Genomic DNA, 20,349 nt, shown 5'->3' with positions numbered 1-20,349 from the left:
ACATTGCCAACATACTGGCTGACAGGTTCAGTGCAAACTTCTCCCCTCCCCAAAAGGAGAGATATCTATATCAAACGATTGCAGCCCCCAAACATCTCCAGCCCAAGTGAGAACTGCTCTCCAAAGCAAAAACACAGCATCCATGGGACCTGATGGTGTCCCCGGCTGTGTGCTCCGAACTCAATGAGGAATTAAACCCACAGCTAGGACAGCTGTTTAATCAAAGTCTTACCTCTGGATACGCACTCCAGGAGTGGCGCACTGCAACTGTGGTCCCACTTCACAAAGGCGGTGCCTCCACCGACCCTGGAAATTACCGCCCATTAGCTTGACAAGCCTTATCTGCAAAGCCATGGAGAGGATCATAATGGACCTCATAAATAAAGACATAGGGAATTTGCAGACTTTGGATCCAACCCAGTTTGGCTTTGTCAAAGGCAGATCATGCCTTTTAAACTTGGTTGACTTTTGAAACAGTCACCAAAGCCATTGATGAGGGAAAGGCAGTCCATACAGCCTACCTCGATCTGGCTAAGGCCTTCGATACAATACCCCACTGGTATCATTGAAAAACTCATCAGCTTAAATGTTAACCCATACATCACAAGATGGGTTGCAAACTGGCTGAGTGACAGAACCCACAGGGTCAGAGTTGCTGGCGCCATGTCAGACTCAAAGCCCGTCACAAGTGGTGTCCCACAGGGCTCAGTCCTGGGCCCACTCTTGTTTGGCATCTACTTTTCCAGTACAAGCAAACACAGGAGGGTTATGGCTGACAAAGTTTGCAGATGACTGCAAACTGGGCGCCATAGTAGAAAACACATCTGACACAGATATCCTTCAGAAGGGTCTCACAGAAACGGATAACTGGTGCCAGAGCCACGGCCTAAAGTTAAATGCCAAAAAATGCATAGTCATACCCTTCGGGAAAAACAAGGTTACCCCTAGCTACCAAATAGGTGGCAATCCACTGAGCACAGAAGAAGTTATCAGGGACCTGGGGACCCAGGTTGATAGTAGTCTGTCATTCGACACCCATGTAGCTAAAGTAGTTAGGAAGACCTTCTACATTGCCCACCTTATCATGAAGGGATTCTCATCTAGATCAAGGGAGGTCATAGTCTCCCTTTACTCATCACTCATCAGACCAATCAGAATGTATCTGACCCGACACTTGCAGCAGCTGGAGAGGCCACAAAAGTTCCTCACCAAAAGGATAAAGGGTCTCAAAAATCTGTCCTATGCTGCCCGACTGAAAGATCTCCAGCTCTATTCAGTCGCTTACCGCTTGCTCAGAGGTGACCTTTGCCTAACATACAAGGCCATGTCAAACCCAGATTTGATGAATATGCTTCACCTCAAAAAATCTAGATCCATCAGAGCCACAAGGGCGGGAGACTTAAACCTCGACACGGCTATTAATAGGATGTGCTGGAGGGATAGATTCATCACCCAAAGACTCCCTATGCTGTGGAACAAAATCCCAGTACATGTGAGGCAGAGCACCTCGCTGGCCTTGTTCAAGAGAAATCTTGACCAATGGATGGGAGATCGCAGATATACCCCAGGGATTACCTCAGTGTCACTGCTCGACAGAGGCACAGCAAAATAATGGGTATAGTTCCCCATACTAAAGGGGTGGCATAAGCCACAAAACGATGGGCTAGGCTTGTAAATGCCCTCGGGCAGATAGCCTAGTATGAACCTATGAACCTATGAACCTATAAGTAGTTGTTACAATCTACTTGATAGTGATAGTTACGGACTACTGGAGCATTCTGGGCCTGTCCATCCTGGATCCAGTGGTCCAAGAGTGCCCCCTTCCTATGCTTTAGGTCAGCATAGTGGTGCTGTACCTGCTGACCAGTCCTGGGGGATGCCTGTAGTACTGGTGAGGGCATGTGTGAGACAGTCTCAGGCCTCCGCTTTGTATTGGGAGCCCTGGTACTGGCCCTGCAGCAGTCTCTCCTCATGGTTTTCAACTAGGAGTCCAACCATGACCCTGGACTCCCGAATTCTCCAGCACTGCGCCCAAAAGTGCACTCCCTCTCCTTCACCAGCCACTGTATCTGCACAGATGGACTATAACAGATTATGGCTGTATTCCCACCTGTGCCATTTAAATCGTGTGATATTCCTGCCCTTTGCTGTCATTGGACCATGTTGACATGTTTAAGTTCCGCTAAGCAGTGTGCAAACCTGCTAAGCTGGTTGTAACACTGCGTAAAGGGGAAGGATTTGATCAGTGTTTATAGCTGAGCTACCTGCTGCTTAGCATTCACGCTTTAGCAATGGTTACACTTGCTAAGTATTGCTAACCATTGCTCACTTTTAATTTTTTAAATATATCAGAATACTGACTTCATTTATTCAGTGTATATGATTTACTTTACATGACATCCCTCTATGAGCTTTCCTTACATTGGCAAGGGGTGTGACAACACTGTATGGGGCACTTGTGTGTACATGGGTGGTTTCACATGTTATATGCACTCACACTTATATTTTATACCAGCTACACTACCCTGTTTGACAAAAACCAGTTGCTACATAATTTAAGTTTACAAAAATAATTTTAACACTACTTTCTCATATAAAAATAAGTTACCTGTCTTGGTACTCAAACCATGAATTCCTGCATGTAAATCCAGGACTCTAACCACTACACTATCTCAGCTTGGAAATTTCACCTGTATATTTTTATTTATCTCCTATGGGTGTTTAATCTATAGTAAGCAGTGGGCCATAACACACACACTCGCTTAGCTATGCTTAAACATTCCTTAGCCTAGGAAAAAAAATATAATATTATTATTATATCATTATGTTATATAAGTGAGTATTGTGGTGTTCTGACAAGTCATTGAGGACTGTAGTTGGGAAATAATGGCATACATTTGGCTTTTAGGCTTTTATCCTTCATTGATTCCTGCTAATACATATCCTGTTTTCTGTCAACTTTCTAAGCGTGTGAGGGCAATTTTTCAGGTGTCCCTATTTTTATTGCCCCCCCCCTATTATTTGTGGATTTGTACACATGTCCTGATTTAGTAGGTTGCAGAGGTGTCACATGACACTTTTACAATGCAGTGGGTATGTCACAGAACCTGTCACACACCCCCTGCATTGCTTTCCTGATACCGTGTGTATTTTGGTGTCTGTTGGCACTGAAATGATCATTTATTTAATTTCAGTGTCCGCGGACACTGAAATACTGGCATAATATTAGAGTAATTCTCTAATATTATGCCAGATCCTATTAGAAAGTGCCATATGGCACTTTCTGAGTGCAGGGGCATGTTCATTGTCCATGCACTGCTTGCACATCCACTCTGCACTCATAGTTTGTGTTCCTGTAGCTTAAACAGCAGTGCTTCTTCATGAATATGTGAGGCGTGGTGCTGTGCTACATGGACATGAACCACTCCTTGCAGGAATAGCACTATTCCTGCATGGAGTTTAATGAATCCACGGGAGGATTTCAAACCTAGGACTACTGGATAAAGGTCATTAATAGCTCATAACTTTAGTCCTTTTCACAGAAGATGTTCTTCGTGTTTCACTGTTGCAGTCATTACACTTGGGTTATCCTGCTGGCAGGCTACCGTCAGTCAGCCTGAGTTCCAAAGTCTAGGTCCAGCGTCAGTTGCTGTTGCCTCTTCCCTGATGTCAGTGCACCAGGGGTATAAAAGATGCAGCTGACGCCATTTTCTTCAGTCTTTCTTGCCGCGCGGTGCCCGAAGCAGAAGCAGTTCGCAAGTGCTGGTCGGCCGACTCCTGAGATTTTCGTGTTCGAATTTCAGATCCGAAGTCTTCATTAAAAGCGAAGTACCCCGTTGGGCAAAACTTTTTTCTTGCTCCAGACCGATGTCAGAAAAAGTTAATAATTGTATTTCTTGTTGGAAGCAAATACCTCATAAGGACTTTCATTCTTACTGTATTCCTTGCCTAGGCCCTGACCACAATGTTGCTAGTTGTCGGTTTTGTGCTAGATTTAACCAATGCGCTATTAAGCGTCGGAACGATTTTGCATTGCACTATTTTGGCAGAAGGTTTAATTACAAGATGCCGTCGGATAGCCATCTGGCTACCGGAATTCACAAGAAATGCAAAGACAAAGAAAAGGAGAGGCATCCGAGGTCCAAAACCGACGAAGTTTCCTCTAAGCCAGTCGCTGGTTCTCCAATTCTCAGTGAGGCACTTTTACAGCCCCTGACACCTGCTACTTTGGACCCACAGGCCGCTACAGACTCCCACGTGGAGTCATCTAGGCCGCTGGAAGCTCAAGGTATTGGACCTTCGGAGACTATTCCCTCAGATGAGTCCGGAGCCACTGAGCATGCATCAGCTTCTGAGGGTGTTTTCAGACCTATTCAATTATACATTAAAGCGACTCCAGCTACAAAGGCAAAGACTAAAGCACCTTTAAAGACAAAGAAACAAGTACAACAGCCTCATGGTCGGGCCTCCATGCCCAAAGAACAGATGCTCAAAATGGCCGAAGACTTAATTACTTTGATCAGGAGTTCCCATCCCCCTCCTGATAAAAGGCCTAGGAAAGAGACAGAATATGAATCTTCAGATTAGGTTTCCATTTCATCTGATTCCTCTTCTGATCAGGAATACTCTCTTCCTCCCTATGAGGATTCTGATGCTGAAGAATCTATCCCTTCAGCCTCTCCTCTTGAGGATTACTCTTTCGGGGAAACCTTGCATACCATGAGGAAACATTTCCACTGGGAGAGCCAAGATTATTCAGAATCTAAGAAAAGGCTCAGAGACTTCCTTTTACCCCCAAAACACAGGCCCGTAGCTATTCCACCTGTGTTAGACATTGTAGATGATGTATTTTCAGAGTCCAGTCTGACCCCTGACTCCTTACCTCCAGCTCCTGTTAAGCCGGACAGGTACTGCAAGGTTCCTGACTCTCATAAATTCCTTTTCAAAAACCCTACTGCTGACCCAGAAACTATCTCTCAGGGTCCCAAAGGGGTCAAGGCATCCACTGCAAAAAAACCCTACCCCTCTGACAGGGATTCTAGGGCATTGGACAGATGGGGGAAGAAGATTTACACCTCTGCTACCTTGGCTATAAGGGCTTTAAAGTGTCAGTTTCATATGCTCAGATATCAGCAATGTATTATGTCACTGCTTAAACAGAAAATGTTGATAAATTCTGAATGTGCAGAAAACAAAGAAATGCAGGATTATTGCATGCAGCTGAGCAAGTTGGAAAGCATACTTTGCAATGTGGTTTTGATTCTTTGGAGGCCTCCTGCAGGGCCGCTGTTATAGGTTTTGTCATCAGGAAGCATGCTTGGTTAAAGGAACAAAATCTGCCTGACCATGTCAAAGCAAAATTACTAGATGCTCCATTACAGCATGATACCTTGTTTGGAGTTAAAGCAGAGGAGGTTCTTAAAGAAAATGGAGGGCAAAGCTAAATCTATGCAAACGGTTAAAGATTTTTTACAGGTATAGCCTCCAAGATTTAGCAGACACTGGCTTACAAAGAATTGGTCCTTTCCTGTGTCAGACAGACCACAAAGGGGCAGATACAGATGTCCAAGAGGCAGATCCCAGCCCCAAGGTTCATACAGATCTAAACAATGGGGTGCTTCTACCTCCAAAAGTGGAGAAGACAAATCACAGCCATACAGGAAACGGCCCCAATGACTTCCCCCTGCCTGCACCAAGCACTTATCTTCTGGCAGCACCTTTAGGGGAAAAACTAGCACTTTTTACTCAAAATTGGGACATAATAATCCAGGACAAATGGGTCCTCGACATAGTGTCACAAGGCTACAAGTTTCACTTCCATACCCTGCCAAGGACAAACGGCTGGCCAGACCTGCCAAAACATCAATGGGCAGAGGCACAAAAACAAGTCTTATCCCTCATGGACATGTGGGCCATTCAACAAGTACCAGAACAAGAGCAGGGACAAGGATTTTATTCAAGACTGTTCTTGGTACCAAGAAAGGACAAGACCTGGAGACCAATACTGGACCTATCTATTCTAAACACATTTCTGGATATACCAAAATTCAAAATGTTGACTCTACAGCAGCTTCTGCCCATTCTGGGCAAGAAGACTTGGCTTGTGACTTTAGACCTAAAAGAGGCATACCTTTATGTCCCAATCAGACAAACATGTAGAAGATACCTCAGATTCAAAGCTGGCTCAATACACTACCAATTCTCTGCACTGCCCTTTGGCTTATCTACTGCACCCAGGGTCTTCACACAGTGCCTGGCACCAGTGATTGCATTGTGCAGACAAAGAGGAATACAAATATATCCTTACTTGGACGACTGCCTCATTCAAGCAGAGAACAAGGTCATTCTACTACAGCATCTGGCGATTGTAAAGAGACGTCTAACAAGCCTAGGGTACACAGTCAACGAAAAGAAATCAAAACTAGTACCCTCTCTAGAGATAATATTCCTGGGTGCAAGCTTAAATACAACTGCCCAGATGGCTTATCTCACGCCAGACAAACAAAGGCAACTGACTACATATTTCAAACTGTTGGCAACAAAGGCCCAGTTATCTGCAAGAAAAATTCTGCAGGCTTTGGGCTTCATGGCATCCTGCATTCTACTAATTCCATATGCGAGACTGCATATGAGGAAACTTCAGTGGTACCTAAAAAGTGTTTGGGCTCAACATTGCCACAGCCTGGAAACAATAATTACCCTCATTCCTTGCCTGCAGCAGGAGTTTTGATGGTGGGTGAAGGCTTGTCACCAGAACAAGGGACAGCCATTCTCTTTACCCCCAGCCAGGCAGACATTAACATTCTCTTTACCCCCAGCCAGGCAGACATTAACAACGGATGCATCAGATTATGCCTGGGGGGGGCCCACATGGCAGGAAGATGTATTCAAGGCACATGGTCCACAAACCAAATGCATCTACAAATCAATCAAAAAGAGATGCTAGCTGTTCAGAATGCCCTGATAGCCTTCAAGGGCCTACTTCATCCGGGACAACTACTGATAAAGACAGACAACACCATGGTCATGTGGTATATAAACAAGCAGGGAGGCACTCAATCTTACCCCCTTTCAAGACTGGCCATGACTTTGTAGGACACAGCATTGACTTATCAAGTGCATCTGCAGGCACAATTCCTGCCAGGAAAGATAAATACTCTGGCAGACGAACTAAGCAGAAACCTCATGTATCCCCATGAGTGGAAATTAGATCCACAAGTCTTCAGCATGATAACAAGGAAATGGGGATGCCTGGATATAGATCTATTTGCTTCTCCTCACAACTACCAACTAAAAAGATTCTGCACAAGGACTTAAAACAGACAAGCATGGAAAGTGGACGCCCTGTCTTTCAACTGGAAAAACTTAGCAGTATATACCTTTCCTCCACTGCCTCTCCTCCCCAAGGTACTCCTAAAGGTCAGACAAGAGAAGCCAAAGATGATACTGATTGCCCTAGACTGGCCCCGCCAGTACTGGTATCCAATCCTAAGGAATTTGACTCAATGTCCAGCCTGGACCTTGCCTCAAATACCTCATCTGCTGTCCCAACAAAACAATCAGATCCTACACAGCCAACTCAAGACCTTAAATCCGGCAGCATGGCGGATAATGTAGTCACACAAAATGCACCTCTCATTAAAGCTGTGATGGATGTCATTTTGGAGGCCAGAAGGCCTAGTACCAGAAAACCTTACGCCGGAAAATGGAAGAGGTTCTGTGCCTGGAACCAGGCACAAGATATTGACACAGCTGTACCAAATATTCCTCAGATTTTGCAATACTTAACTGAGATGCTGGACAAAGGCCTATCCTTTTCATCAATTAAAATTCATGCCTCTGCCATTTCAGCTCATTACAATACAGAGCCACCAATCTTTTCTCATCCTTTGTTAAGGCAGTACCTCAGAGGAGCCAAAAACTTAAGACCTCCAAGGAGATCACCAATAACTGCATGGGACCTCAATTATGTTTTGGAAAAACTCACCCTGCCTCCTTTTGAGCCAGCCACTACAGCTGATATAAATTTTTTATCTTGGAAAACAGCTCTGCTCCTAGCAATAACCTCTGCAAGATGAGTCTCAGAGCTATAGGCACTCATGGCTGTGGAACCTTTTATCATTTTTTATCCAGACAGGGTTTCTCTGAGGACAAACCCGACATTTATGCCTAAGGTAGTGTCCAGTGTGGCCCTTAACAAAACTATTCATCTGCCTACTTTTTATCCAAACCCACAGAATAAGGGGGAGAGAATTCTGCATTCTTTGGACATACACAGACAGCTACGCTTCTACTTGAACAGAACCAAAGCTTTCAGAAAGACTGAGCAACTATTAGTGGCATATGCTGCAGGATCACAAGGAAAGGCTATCTCTAAGCAAACTATTTCAAAGTAGATAGGCCACTGCATTCATTTCTGCTATTCACAACATGGCAAGCCAGTGCCCAAGGGCATTAGGCCACATTCAACCAGAGCAGCAGCCACTTCAGCAGCCTTCCTCAGGGGAGTACCAACCAAAGGCATTTTAGAGGCTGCTACCTGGAGTTCAGTGCACACCTTTACAAAGCACTATCATTTACCACTCTACTCTAAATCCAGGGCAGGCTTTGCCACTGCAATTTTTCAGGGCCTCATAGCCGCTCCTAATGCTATTTAGCTCCAGCCTCCCAATCATAGCTTTGGGATTCAACCCAAGTGTAATGACTACAACAGTGAAACACGAAGAACATAGTACAGTTGTGTACACTTACCATAAATGTAGATGTTCGAGTGTATTCACTGTTGCAGTCCAGGTTAACCACCCACCATCCCCCTTATCTTTGCTGGAACTTATCTGCACTTCTCTAATCTATACAACATCTGTGATGTATTTGCTTGTAGGTGAAAGTATAACATATATTTTGGTGCATGCATGTTTTATTGGCATATTTTTAGCCTACCCTTTTGGGGGCACCTGACATCTGGGGCAAGAAAAACTGAAGAAAATGGTGTTGGCTGCATCTTTTATACCCTGGCGCACTGACGTCAGGGAAGAGGCGACAGCAACTGATGCCAGACCTAGACTTTGGAACTCAGGCCGACTGAAGGTAGCCTGCCAGCAGGATAACCCAAGTGTAATGACTGCAACAGTGAATACACTCGAACATCTACATTTATGGTAAGTGTGCACAACTGTACTTTCCCGGCAATGTCCTCATTACTTCTTAGATAAAATTGACACCAGAACTAACAGAGTCATGGGCGAATTCTAATGTAAATCTCCTTAAATTAAGTTAGCTGTAGCCCGTATCCACCTCCTGCCACCATCTCCCTGTTCTGGAGCTAACATAATTGACATGCTTGCCTGCAAAGTGACCAGCCAAGATATAATAATCATGGGGGATTTCGGTCACAGTCTACTCATCCTTCCGTGCCCTGCACCCTTTCAATAGAGATGATCCAGCTATTATTCTTATCTTCTTTTGTTGTATATACTTTTCTCTCTGGTCTTGCTTATTTTTAACCCTACTGGTCAGTTGTCCTTTCACTGAATCTTGAAGATTGGAGTACTTTACATCACCCCACAGCAGGTATCCTATCCACTGGCGATTTTCCTTCACAAACCTCTCAGCGTTTGAACTGAAGCTAGAGGTGGCACATTACCATTACAACTGTCATCCTGGAAGAATAGATTATTTTGTAATCACCTTAGGAGCTCTTGAGTGGTCTGTCAAAGCAGGACCTACAGTGTGGGGTCTGGTTGTATGTCTGCTAATATATATAGACAGACAGGCAGACACACACACTCTCTGAAGATCCAGCTAAAGCCCTATGCCATGCTTGGAAGGCTTATGTGCAAGTCTTCCTTTGCTGCTATAGACCATGCTTTGTTTAGTACTACATTCCTTCTTTGAAATGGGCAAGCTAGTGTTGACCACTCCTGAAGCACACAAACCACAAATCATCCTTGGCCTGCTTAGACAGAAACAGAGCTGTATTGCTGTCACCAATGGAGTCAACTCATTTCCATAGTTAGCCCAACCCCTGAAATGGAAACCATACACTGATGGAATATTTCTTCACCAACAGTCACCCATAAATTCCATACTAAAACAGTACCTGACTCCTTTTAAGTAACTACTGCCTTTTAACTACTACTTACAAAATCAGACTTGAATTTCCTCACTTAAATCTCAGACCACCAATACCTTCTACTATATGAGCTACTTGTGACAGACTGGTACCCTGAAATCAGCCAGTCACGCATGGCACTTCTGGAACAGCTATTAAACATTCTGTTACAAGTATAACATAAATATTTCCCTCTTTAAAAGAGAAGACCAAGAGGAATATTTAGCCCACCCCACGTCAACTTTATATGAGTTAAAAATGTGCTATAAACAGACAATTTGTCTGGCAGGATTAAAATAAAAATCTGGCTTCCAAAAGTGTTGGAAACATTTGTCCATTCTGTGTAATTACAAAAGAAAAACTCATCAAGGAAGCCAATTCAACAGGCTTCAAAGACAGACAATCTTTTTGCAGTCATCTGAAATCCTTCTAAAAAGTAAATGCCCTTGCTGAACAGGTTCATAGGGGCTTTAAGTATTCAGTAACACTGAATGGAAAGACTATCCTATGCTTCTGCCTCTGTAGAACTGTTATGTGCATGCTTTGCATATGTAGTACCTTATCAGGCTGGTCTCCCGGCCATTGTCATCATCATCATCAACACCCTTTCTCCCATTTTTTTTCTACATGGGGTCAGGGTATCATGTTACTTGTCACCATCTCTCCCAATTCATTCCCAGTCTCCTACCTTCTTTGACAGTCATACTTGACTGTCACAGGTGAAGCCGTGGTGGTGCAGCAGTAGCATTGTTGCATCACAACAAGAGGTTCTCCCATTCGATTCTCAGCTGGAGCATCTTCTGCATGTCCTCCCCGTGGTCGAGTGGCATTCAAAAGACATGCATAGAATGGGCGTATCTTTGTTGAAGGTTGGGCGTTGAGCTGGCACCTTGGCACCATGAAAATCTACTGCCAATCATTAGCAGACCGGAGTTCCATTGTGGCGACCCCTAACCGGGAAAAGCGGAAAGAAGAACAACAACTTGACTGTCACAGGTATTCTCTCACACAATCCATCCATCTCTTTGGTACCCTTGTTTCCTGTTGCCTTCTTCCTGTCTGTTTCAGATCTTCTTCACCAGATTGTCTTCTGCTTTCCTGCACATGCACCGGAACCACTTTAATCTGCCCTCTTTGACCTTTTTCTGCAATTGGAGATACTTTGGTTTCTGCTCTTATGTCCTCATTGCTGTCCCACAATATGCATCCTACCACATATCTCAAGCACTTCATCTCTGGCTTCCTCAAGTGCTCTGCCTTTACTGCATAGATTTCTGTACCATACAATAGTACTGGTCACACCACTGTTTTGTGCATCTTACTTTTAAGCTTCTTTGGCATTCTTCTGTCATACACTACCCCTGACACTCTGTGCTAGTTAGCTGCAGCCCATTTAATTCTAGCATTGACCTCATTCAGGCTTCCCTTCTCCTCAACCACCCCTCCTGGATACTTGAAGCTGTTAACCTGTTCCACTGTTTTTCATTCAGTCTCACTTCTCTAATTTACCTAATTTGCTGCCATTATCTGTACTCACTTTCACCCCAGGTGCCTTCAGTTTTGCATTCCATTCCCTTACCCTTTGCTGAAGTTCTTGCTCAGAGTTTTCCTGTAATGCCACATTGTCTGCGCACAGTAACTTTGTTGATCTGTTCCCTCTGACCTGTTTGCTAATGCAGTCTATCACTAGTATGAACAACAGCGCGCTCAGAGCTGAATCCTGATGCACACCCTCTCCCACTGGGAAAACCACACTGTAAGACTGAGCACTATTTCTACTTGAGTCATTAGGTCTTTGAACATAGTTTGCACTAGTTCTGCCAATGTTTCTGGGACTTTGAACCACCGCAGTATTGTCCAAATCAGCTTTCTTGGGACCTTGTCATATGCTTTTTCCAAATCTGGGAATGCATTGCCCACTTGGACTCTTTCCTTCTCTTTAGCTTCTTCTCAACTATCTGTCCAACTGCAAACATCGGTTCAGTTGTGCTGCATCCTGATCTGAATCTGAACTGCTCATCTCCCATCTTATATTCTGCGACTCTGCATATCTGTTTACCAGTCACTCTCTCCAGAACCTTCATGCCATGTGGCAGGAGTTTGATGTGTCTGTACTGCTCACAGTTGTGGATGTCCCCTATGTTTTGTACACTGGCATGATTATGCTTATTCCCCAGTCATCTGGGATACGCCTTTCTCTCCAAACTGCTACGAGTACCCATAGGAGCCATTTCTCCATATCTCACCCAGCACCTTTATCATATCTGCTGTGACCTCCTCTGAGCCTGTTGCTTTTCCTGACTTCATTTTCCATAGTGCTATTCTTACTTCTTCTGTGGTGGGCTCCTCTTCTTCTCTCATTGTAGGCTGTTTCTGGGGCAGTACAGCTTCTGTGGGGTTTTCTTCATTCAAAGGCTGCTGGAAATGCTTCATCCATCTACCTTTGATGTCCCGTGGACAGGTGAGCAGGCTGTTGCTGGCATCCCTTATGAAGGGTCTGACTATCTTCTTTATCTTGCAATATGATATAGCTTCTTTGTACCATCTACTAAATCAGAAGCTTGTAGATAGCCTTTGATGCCCTGTTCTTTGTTATTGCAACTTCATTCTTAGCTTCTTTGTTAGCTAACCTGTATTCCTTCCTTGCCTGGTTGGTCTTTTCTGTCTGTCACTTTTTTCTGCACTCCTTCTTTCTTTTGATAACTTCCTGAACTTCTGCATTCCACCACCAGTTTTCCTTATGTACTTTATTTCCATACCTTTCTCAGCCACATACAGTGATATAAAAAGTGTACACACCCCTGTTAAAATGCCAGGTTTTTGTGATATAAAAAAAAATGAGACCACAATAAATCATTTCAAAACTTTTCCCACCTTTAATGTGAGCTATAACATGTACAATTCAATTGAAAAACAAACAAATCTGTTAGGGGAAAAAATATAAAAAACGTACAGTAAGCTGGTTGCATTAAGTGTGCACACCCTTAAACTATTACTTTGTTGATACACTTTTTGATTTAATTACAGCATTCAGTCTTCTTGGGTACACACCTGCCATCAAATAAAGAGACTCTGATTAACCCCAAATAAAGTTCAGCTGTCCTAATAGGATTTTCCTGACATTTACTCAGTTGTCTGCTACAGCAAAAGCCTTGGTTCGCAGAGAGCTTACAAAGGGATCTCATTGTTGAAAGGTATCAGTCAGGAGAAGGGTACAAAAAAATTTCCACAGCATTGGATATACCATGGAACACAGTGAAGACAGTCATCAAAAAGTAGAAAAAATGTGGGACAACAGTGACGTTGCAAAGAATTGGACGTCCATCCAAAATTGATGAAAAGACAAGATGAAAACTGGTTAGTGAGGCTGCCAAGAGACCTACAGCAACACTGAAAGAGCTGCAGGAATTTCTGGAAAGTACTGGTTGTGTACTACATGTGACAACAATCTCCCATATTCTCCATATGCCTGGCCTGTGGGATAGGGTTGCAAGACGGAAGCCTTTTCTTACACAGAAAAACATCCATGCCCAGCTAAAATTTGCAAAACAATACATAGTCTTCAAAAAGCATGTGGGAAGATGTGTTATGGTCTGATGAGACCAAGGTTGAACCTTTTGGCCACAATTCCAAAAGGTACATTTGCTGCAAAACAACACCTCACATCACCAAAAGAACACCATTCCCATGGCAAAGCATGGTGGTTGGCAGTATCATGCTTTGGGGTTGCTTTTCTTCAGCTGGAACTGGGGCTTTAGTCAAGGTGGAGGGAATTATGAACAGTTCCAAATACCAGTCACTTTTGGCCCAAAACCTTCAGATGTCTGCTAGAAAGCTGAAGATGAAGAGGAATTTTACCTTTCAACAAGACAATGACCCAAACATACCTCCAAATCAACAAAAGAATGGCTTCACCAGAAGAAAATTAAAGTTTTGGAATGGCCCAGTCATAGCCCAGACCTAAATCCAATAGAAAATCTGTGGCGTGACCTGAAGAGGGCTGTGCACAAGAGATGCCCTTGCAATCTGACAGATTTGGAGCACTTTTGCTAGGAAGAGTGGGCAAATATTGCCAAGTCAAGATATACTATGCTGATAGACTCCCAGCCAAGAAGACTGAATGCTGTAATTAAATCAAAATGTGCTTCAACAAAGTATTAGTTTAAGGGTGTGCACACTTATGCAACCAGCTTATTGTGCGTTTATTTTTTATATTTTTTCCTTAAAAGATTTGTTTGTTTTTCAATTAAATTGTACAGATAATAGGCCACATTAAAGGTGGGAAAAGTTTTGAAATTATTTATTGTGGTCTCATTTTTTTTATATCACAAAAACCCGGCATTTTAACAGGGGTATGTACATGTTTTATATCCACTGTATCAGTTATGTAGCCCTCACACATGCTGTTTTGAGGCACTGCCATTCTTCTTCTTCAACACCACCTATTTCCTTCTCTTCTTGGGGTGCTAGAGCCCTGAGTAATTCATTGAGCTGTTTTACTGTCTCTCCAGTCAACTTCCAGGTCATCAGCCTGGTCTCTGTTGACCTTAGAATGTCCTCTGACCATTACTTTCAGCTGATTGTGACAACCAGTAGTTTATGCTGTGGATGGACTGTTTCACTGGGGATGATTTTGCAATCATTGAGTCTACCCCGGTGCCCTTCCTTACTAGGTTGCATGTTGGCCTCTCTTGTATGTGAGCTTGACTCTCTTTGAACCATGTGTTGGCTACTATCAAGCCATTTGCCAGACAGAAGTCTAGAATGGCCTCTCCTTTTTTATTCCTGTTGCCCCACCCATGTGGACCCAGGCAGTCCTTGTATCCTGTTCTGTCTGTCCTGATATGTGCATTCAAGTCACCCATTATCATCCCCAATTCATGCTGTCCTGCTTTATCTAGTATGTTCTGCAGCTGCTGTCTGAATGCACTCTTTTCCTCACTATTACAACCCTCCTGAGGGCCATAGGCTAAGGTTATAAATACGGCCCTATCATTACACTGGAGTCTGATTGCCATGAGTCTGTCACTAGCAATGTCTTTCGGCTTTTCCCAGTTAGGGGTCACCACAGCAGATCACCATTCCGCAGATTGATTGGCAGTAGATTTTTATGGTGCTGAGTTGCCAGCCCAACGCTCAACCTTCACGGAAGGAACACTCACACACATACGAACTTACCTGCATGTCTTTAAAGCTCACTTGGCTGCAGGGAGGACATGCAGACTCTGCACAGAAGGAACTCCACCCGAAAATCGAACCAAAGAACCTCTTGCTGTAAGGTGACAATGCTAACCACTGAACCACCTCAGCCTCTGCCATGAGTCTGTCACTAATTCTGATGATATCCCTAACTGCCTTCTGAAGCCTGTCTCTAACCACAATTCCCACACCATTTCTAGCCTGTCTGCCTCATGAATAGTAGACGCTGGATCCCAAACCAAGTGGCTTTGCTACACTGCCCTTCCATGTTGTCTCTTGGATACATAGGATGTCCAGCCACCTCCATATTATCATGTCATCCACTTCCATGCTACATTCTGTCAGTGAACCTACATTAAGTGTAGTAACTCTCAGTTCATGTTTGGCAGGTTCATTGGTTTTACTTCCAGCTTTCGCTCAACCGATCTATCCCAGGTAACCCAGGGTTGGCAACTAGACACCAGCCCAATAGCTTATTGACCTAGAGGTGCTGGGCTTCATGGTGAGCACAACTCAGGCCAACAGGGACACATACACCCCTCCCACCATTAGCATGGGTCGGATCCTCAACCCATTTATCACTGGTAACTACTCATACCCATTTTGGCTACATTCATCAACATGACTGACTCACCTAGAGTCATAATTTACACTGTTGAGTGGCTAACCCTGCCATGACATACAGTCTGTGATCTGTGTTCTCCTTTCTTGAAGATACAGTGCACCACAGTAGATACCCAAACCGGTTGGTCTGTTCAACTCTTCCCCCTATAGGGCACCATGTAGAGTCTGTGCTGTTGCCCGCAGCTCCATTCATTGGTGAGTTTGAGATGAAAACACTCAGCATTTTGTTCAGAAGTGGAAGGAACCGCAGAGAGGCACAAGTAGAGCATGCAAACTCCAAACAGGCATTGGATGGAGGTCAGGATTGAACCTTGTAGCTTGTGCTTGGGAGGCAAATACCTTAACCATTATACCAAATGGTCTCTGTCCTTTTATGTGTGTGTGTCTGTCTGTCTGTCTGTGTACATATATACCTGCTTCTTATAAAGAGGGATTGATGCCTAGATTAGTGACTCTAGTAATTTTGCTCTGGGAGGAACCTCTCAAAACTTTGAGATGGATCCTGTGGTAAACTGCAGAACAGAGTGAAGTCTTATCTGAAGATGTACTTTAGTAATTGCAACATTCAAACTTGCACATGGATGAAAAACATATAGTCTAGAGTATTGGACATAATGAACCCTTGAGTTATTTGTTAGACTGGAATTGACTAACCGAACTATAACTTACTTAACTATGTTGCTTGGAATGTTTGCTGTAAAAGACTGAACCTTTACATATTTGTCTCTGTGAATAATGAACATTTACACCTCACTGTAAATAAACTGCAGTAAACTAGAATCAAGTTCCTGCAGTATGTTGACTTGCTATACTAGTATTGGCAGTGGGAGAAAGTTGGGTCTTGTTCTGTCTTAAAGTACATGGATTGTTTTAAATATCACAGCTGTTTGTGAACCTTTTGAATTAGTTTCCCCTCCAGAAAAATGATAACTGCACTCTATGTGTTACCATACCCACTTGTAGAGATGAGATAAAATAATGAAGGAGGATGGCCTAATGGTTAGTGTTTGCCTTACAAACACGATTTGCAGGGTTTGAGTCTCACAAGGGATAATTGGCTAGGCTTAAAATGGCTCACAAAGGCAGTCAGCCTAGTACTAATCTATGAATGTATGAAGCATGAAAATGCTTCCAAGTTATTTCAAGCCTAATAAGTCAATTTTGGATTTGTACTAAAACTGCAGTGGGGGAGCAACCCTTCTGAAGAAGCATTGTTTGATAAATTCCTAAATGAATAAACAGAGGCTTAGACTTCTATTTGTCACACTTCAAGCAGACAGACAGAAACAGAAGCTGGACTCTGAGAGTGAAGTAAGTGAAATAGTTCTTTTTTAAACCAAGTTTTAAGAGATTTGTATGAAAAGTGGTAGTATATTGTCAAGTATTGTTAACTCTTTTAACAAAGTGATAGGAATCTGCAGAAAGATTGTTTCCCAAAGAAATGCATAATAAAGTCACTAAGCTGCTAAAAGTAATACATCCGGGAATTTTTTCTTGAAACATGAAACATGCTGAAGAATACTAGTGAAAGAAAATACTGAAGCTATTGCAAAGTTGTGTAATTTTCAGACTACATATTATAGCTCAATGAAAGTTAAATGTAGAAGTAAAACCAATGAACTGTGAAGCATTGTGTTTTTCAAATTAGCTGCGGCTTGAGAATTTTTGGAAAATTTCCAAATGTAAGAAAGTGCTGCTAGTATGAAAAGGCGTCTTCTTAAAGAAACTGAAGTAGTAAGTGACGTAAAAGTGTAAAAAGATTCTTTGGCAGCACAAAGTCTTTTTTAAAAAAATGGTATACCGTGGAAAAATGTCATGGTGGTACTTTCCTAAAAAATAAATCAGGCAATTCTGGAGTGCTTGCTGTGGAAACTGATGACTGCACAGCATGTCTTAGGTTACAGCCAAACTGATATGTAATGTATAGAGGTTCAAAATACTGATGCCTACATATAAACTCAGTAACATCTCTACATTGTGCTGTTTGCTCTGTAACTAACAAGGAATGTCTACTGACAATGATTTTTAGCATCTAAATGAGCTGTGTTTTGGAAAGAAGGAACCTAAGCAATGGTAGCTTTTACACTGAAAAACTTGATGGGTACAACAATGATGGCTTTGTAACAGGCAAGGTGGACTCTTAAGTTGTTTAAAACAGTTTGGAGAGGGATGTGTTACAACAGTGAAAATGTAATTATACTGCTTGCATGAGAAGACCACTGCATTGATGTTGAAATACATGGCTTGGTAGAAACTGTTCAAAGCTCTGTGTTTGCCAGACAGCTTGTTGAAGATTATAAAAAGAACCACAGTATATAGGAAGCACTGACAAATAGGTAACTTTATATAGCACTGAATTTCAGTGGTTGAGATCTGCAGCAAAATGTATAAAATTATTGGTGCAAAGCTTGTGAATGTGGTTATGAATTGCCTGTATTGAAAAATTAGAGATAAAAAGGGTAATATGCAAAAAATACAGAAACATTCTTTATAACTTACGTGGACTATAAAACTATTTGCAAAAATATTTCCTTGCAATGATTCTAAACATCTGTGACTTTGGTATTTCGGTAACAAACAATTTAATATCTCCTAACCATTTCTACCTCTCTTGAGTTTCAGTTCCTATAAAGCTTTGCATGCAGTGCTTACTAATCCCTTTAAAATTGAGTAAGTGATGCCTGTTTCAAAGTAAACCTATTAAATTTACTCATATTTTCTACAGTTAGCCAAACTGAATAGTCAAATTCTCCCGTTTCCTTTGAAAGTGTCATCATATTCGTCCCGCTTCTTTGAAAGTGTCATCATATTTCGTAACATTAGGATATGTTTGTTTGCTGTCAGAATTCTACTGCAATATTAACTGGAAATATCTGAAAGAGATTAAAGGAGAAATATAGTTGTAACCTCAGCATTTCCATCTGTAAAATTCCTGCTTCAGTCTTTTTCTTATATCTCATTATGTTTTAATAACTGATTATTCCAAATTGCTACCTAATCAAATACTCATGTACCTTATAGAGATAGATCTGTGTCGTTTATGACTGGGATTGTAATGTATACCTGCTGTGTCCGTTTTTGCATTGTCGCCTTTATATCTTGGCATCTCACCAAACTTATCCAATATCTGACGCAACACCACAGTGTCTTTTTCAGGCTACATCATATAAGTCAACACATCCTCTCCAAAAAATGAAATCTTTACCAATTTTTGATCTGCTATATATCGCCTAACAACTGATCTTTCGGCTATAGAACTCAAATGCCCTAAATCCTTGCCTTTTTCCACTTGATAATACAAAGATCAGTAACATGCCTGTGTGAATTTTAAAAGAAATACTAGATGCCCTATAAATTGAATTCATTAAATCAATAATTCTAAAGAAAACAAAACATATGTACCAATGTCAAATAAAGCACACCACTACATTAGAAGTCTTTCTGCTTACCAACTTAATATCAGCAGTGTTTTTTGCTGATGCTGAAGTATTTTTATTAGTACCTCTGTTTTCAGTATATTATTTGTCTTTACTGCCTCATACCTATGGTGATTATTATTTGTCATTACCTATTAGTTAAGGTTTATATTTTCTGATATTTTCAATAGCACTGTCATAAAGAATTTATAGTAGTTATTTAATATTGAAATAGGGCTATATGAAGATGGCAATGTTAAATCCTTCTGTCTTTTAATGACAAAATGATTGACTCTTTCTCTGAAAAAGTAGCATATATTGTTTCCAAGTTCATATTAAAATGTTACACTAATGTAGGAATCAATCCATCCTTGTCAGTCATCCAAAATTCACTTAACAAGCCACCACCCAGAGTTTTATTTGTAGCTCACCCCTTTATAAGTTTGTGAAATTTCTTCTCTTATAGGAAAAGTTAAAGCCTTCATGTAACATACTGCTGATCTTACAACCCCAAATCTCTAAGAAGAATCACATTCTCATACTCTCTTTAATCTCATTTTGTATGAGTCATGTATAACTGTTCACAATACTGTTCAAGATGATCATCTATCAACAATGGATCCTTAGAACATTCTACCCTATAGGTTCATAGGTAAGTACTAGGCTAGCTGCACTTGCAGGCCATTTTAAATCTAGCCAATTCCCTTTTTTGTGCTTGAAATAACCTCTTCTGTTTGGTTATACACTGGCTTTACCCATCCCATGGTTGATAATTATATATTACTCCTAATGAGAATAACCAGGATCATACCATAGATAATTTGAGGGGACCCATGCACAGGATAAAGCATTTAGGATCTGCCACTGTCCATTAATAGTAAACGACTGTCGTGGGATAAATTTTCTGTTTCCCATCCATGTATCTAAGTTGCACTTGAAAATGGGCAGAGATGAACTTTGTTTTATGTGAATAGGGAGTCTGTTCCGTAGCAGTTTTAT

This window comes from Protopterus annectens, chromosome 3.part1, assembly GCF_019279795.1.
Source record: "Protopterus annectens isolate FY-2018-M chromosome 3.part1, PAN1.0, whole genome shotgun sequence".
In the NCBI taxonomy this organism is placed as follows: Eukaryota; Metazoa; Chordata; order Ceratodontiformes; family Protopteridae; genus Protopterus; species Protopterus annectens.
This window is presented reverse-complemented; position numbering follows the sequence as displayed.